Below are 4,605 nucleotides of genomic sequence, written 5' to 3' on the forward strand. Positions count from 1 at the left end.
ATTAATTTTATTACTAATTGACGATTCCCTGCCCTGCATATCTATATACAGATATATATATATATACAGATATATATATATATACAGATATTATATATATATATATATATATATTTTATATATATATATATAGCTGCATATATGAATATATAAACATGCAAATATGGATATATATATACATACATATATAAATATACATACATACATAAACATAGATATATACATGATGAATATATACACTCACATGATTATATACATATTTGAGAACACATTTACAGGCGCGTGCGCGCATGTAAATGTATGTATAGTATAGTGTAACAAAAGAAAATAAATGGAATTTAAGAATCAAAACAACAAAAAGGGTATGTGTTGAACATAGACTGAGAGCAAAAGAGATAGACAGACAGACAGACAAGGCAGTCAAAATAAGGACTCACATAACAGAGGTGAATTGCTTGGTAATGTTTGGAGATTGCAGCCGAAAATGTTGGAAGCAATCAAAGTTATATCTTAAGTAGTACATTCCACCAATTACTAGCATCAATATCATCTCCCCGTCACTTGGTGACTAATATGAAGACTATAAGACTTGTGTCATTAGACACTAGCGTTTCTGTTTTGTTTCTTTCAGTTGTATTTAGAAACGGTATTTTTTTTTTTGGTTTGTTTATTTTTATCTCAATTGAATTAGTTTTATTTATATTTTATCATCATTATTATTATTATTATTATTATTATTATCATCATTATCATTATTATTACTTAATGCTGTCTCCAAGGATTTCACTCCTCAAATTCTTAAGAAAAGGTGGGGGTGGGAAATAACAGCCAATAAGAACTGAAGATAGAAAGAAAGTGACAGAGAATGGAAAGAAGGGAGAGAGAGAGAGAGAAAAGCAAAAAAAATTATGAGACAGAATAGGATGGAATAAGGAGGAGGGGGGAAGCCCCCCCCCTCCCCGTAAACTGTTGAATATTGGAGGCAAGGAAGAAATAAAAGATTAGTCTGAGAGAGAAACGCATTATTAACCAAAACCAAAATTAAGTAAATAACAAAATGAAATGAAAATTAAGAGAGTGTTTTAGATGAGTTGTGAAATAGTTGGTAAAGAAAGACTTCATTTACCGTTGGCATTAAGGACTGGCCCTGAGTTCCATAATAAGTTTGGTGTGTTTGGGATCAAATACAGATGTCTTTGACAAGATGATCTTCCCCAGTAGGTTAGAATAAACATAAAAATGACCACCACTGGTGCCATGTGTACCAAAATTCCTAAACACACACCTTATACATTCTGACATTTTATTGGCTCACATAGAAATATACAATAAGCTTTTCATTTCAGAAGAATTCTACAGAAGAAGAGGATCTAAACTAAATATGAATAAAATGGTAGTTGTTGTTGTTTAACACCAGGATAGGCTGATTATGGAGATGTATGATCAAAATACATTCCAGCTGTAACCATCCTGTTTTTTTATATTCCAAGAAATACATTATCCAGTGATTCTTTTAAGATGACAAAGTATGCATTGGGAAAATTTTAGCTGTTATTTCTGGCAAGTCAAGCAATTACATAGAGGCTCTCACATCAGTTTATGACATATAGATTTTTAGTTCCAAGTCTATCTTGATCAGAAAGGTCTATGACTTAAACCATTACAGTGGCGACCATCATGCCTTATTAGGGAAGTGGAGGCATGTGGCTTAGTGGTTAGGGTGTTGGACTCATGATTGTAAGATTGTGGTTTCATTTCTTGGACTGGGCGACGCGTTGTGTTCTTGAGCAAAACACTTCATTTCAAATTGCGCCAGTCCACTTAGCTGGCAAAAATGAGTAATCCTGTGATTACAGCGTCCCATCCAGGTGGGGAACTTATATGCCATGAAAACCAGGAAACTGGCCCTGAAGAGTCAGCATGACTTGAGAAGGTAACTTTTTTTTACCTTTACCTTATTAGGGAAGACAACATTATCTCATGTATTCTTTTATTTAATAGGTATACTTGACTGCTATTTCTAGCAAGTCAAGCAACCACACAGACATTCCCTTGCTGACTCCACTGATAACATGTTTATACAAAAAAGTCCAGTCATTAACATATTTAAGCTTTAACTATAACAAAGAATGATGCTAACTTTCAGAGATGGGTACTGATATAGGTGTATGGTTAAGAAGTTCCATTCACAAATACATGGTTCCAGGTTCAATCTAATTGTGTGGCACCTTGAGCAAGTACCATATTTGATAGGATATTATGACCTCCATACCTTGAGGGTACGCCCTGGCACTTGGCACCTTTTATCTCTCTCTTCCTTACACTACCATCCCATATATGCTCTGATCTCCATTCCTTGTGAGTATACCTTGGCACTTTGCCACCATCTCTCTCCTACTCTCTCTTACACTCTTGCAGTCTCCCACTCTTTCTCTCTTTCCCTTGCTCTTCCCTCTGGTTGAGTAACTGTGTATTTCCTATACAGCAGAACACCTGTTTCTGAACTCACTCTTGTTAACTCTCTCTCTCTCTCTGGCCGAGTAACCATGTACCCCCTCTACAGCAAGACACCTGTTTCTGTCTTTCTGCTGCTCTCTAACCTTTCATCATCTGACACAAGATCATCTCTTCCAATGCCCCCCCCCCTCCCACCTCTCAAAGGATCTTTGTCTTGCAAGTTACTTGGTGACCCTGCCAGTGCTGACGCCATGTAAAAAGCATCCAGTTCACACTGTAAATTGGTTGACATTTGGAGGGGCAACCAGCTGTAAAAAACATGCCAAAACTGACCTTGTCTGTGCTGGTGCCACGTAAAAAGCACTCAGTCCACTCTGTAGGGTGGTTGGTGTTAGGAAGGGCATCCAGTCATAAAATCCATGCCAAAACAGACACAGAAGTCTGGTGCAGTCTTCTACCTGGCCAGTGCCTGTCAAACCATCTGACCCATACTAGCATGCAAGGCAGACATTAAACGATGATGATGATGAAAAGATGCATAGGTATATTAGATGCACAGGTATATTAGATGCACCTCAATTTCGGAAGCAAATAGTCAGAAAATAAGTTTTATAATGCATTAACCTTTTGGATATCAACCCATCTGAGACTGCCCCTGGTTCTGTGATGCAAATTCCCTGTTTTAAAGTAACCTAGAATAAAACCTTCCATCGAAATTTTTTGTGAATTTATGCTCCAAACACCAGGTTAAAAAAAAAGGCAAGTTATTTGATAATATTGTTTATTTTCAAAACTATATTTCAGCAGAAATATAGTAACAAAATTTATAGGAGTAAAAAGTGCATCTTATATGTCATTAGATATGGAGTTTACCATCTTCTGTTATCTTTTACTTGTTTCAATCATCTGACTGTGACCATGCCGGGGCACTGCCTTGAAGGGTTTTAGTCATGTGGTTGGGAAGCAAGCTTTTTACCACATATCCATGCCTACACCTATATATATATCTATATATATAGGCATAGGCCTGGTTGTGTGGTTAAGAAGTTTGCTTGACAACCACATGGTTTCAAGTTCAGGGCCACTGCACAACACCTTGAGCAAGTGTCTTCTACTATAGCTTCAACCCAACCAAAAACATGTAAGTGGATTTGATAGGTAGAAACTGAAATAAACCTACTGTGTGTGTGTGTACACAAATGTACATAAGATTCACAAGTGTAAGTGTATACATAATTTATACTTTAAAAATCATGACCATTTATGTTGAGCTAACCTTTCTTTCTATTCCGGTGTTGCGCCAAGTTAAAAAATAAAGAATTCCTGTGTGGTTCAGGAGTATTTTAGATTCTGCTGGTGGGCTAAGAGAGGAAACTAAATTGTTCAGATTATCTAATTGGATAAGACATTATTTCAACAGTCAAATTGATTCATGCACTCAGTGTAATCAGCAGTATGGTTACCTGGCAAGCAACAGGTGTGTGGTTCAATTCCTGTGGTGGGATCTGTTCTTTCTTTTTAAGTCTAGGCCACACTTATAGATGTTATATGTGTATACTTGCAAAGAATAAGCATTGGCAAGAAATTACTGACATATTGGTGTGCCAAACAAAACAATATCTTGTGGTATTTACTGTGCTTCAATTCAACAGACACTCCCTTGTCATTGCTGCAGTAAAGCAGTGATTGGTCCATTAGAAATTCATAAGCAATATTGATTGGTCTAATAATAAAAAAAGACCCATAACCAGTGATTGGCTCTTTAAAAAAGTGTTACCAAACAGTGGTATTGTTCACAAATCCTTAATACAAAATGGAAATTATAATAAAAGTTATTGGGGGCAATGAAAATCAGTCGAGCAACAGACAGAAAGAGGCACAAGGATGTGAAGACACATACAGAGGCACATATAATACTCTAAGAACCAAAACATTGAAAGAATGAAAGTTTAGAGAGTCATGTCTACCAGATAGAAATATGTTCCGCACATATTCTTATTAAGTGGCACTACTTAGTAATTAATTATGGAAACCTAGCTACAACATCAGTGTTGTTATCTTTAACAGACAAACAAGGCAATATTGTGTTGGAGAGAGAGAGAGAGTGATATACATATATATATATATATATCTAGAGAGAGGGTGCGG

This window comes from Octopus bimaculoides, chromosome 13, assembly GCF_001194135.2.
Source record: "Octopus bimaculoides isolate UCB-OBI-ISO-001 chromosome 13, ASM119413v2, whole genome shotgun sequence".
Lineage (NCBI taxonomy): Eukaryota > Metazoa > Mollusca > Cephalopoda > Octopoda > Octopodidae > Octopus > Octopus bimaculoides.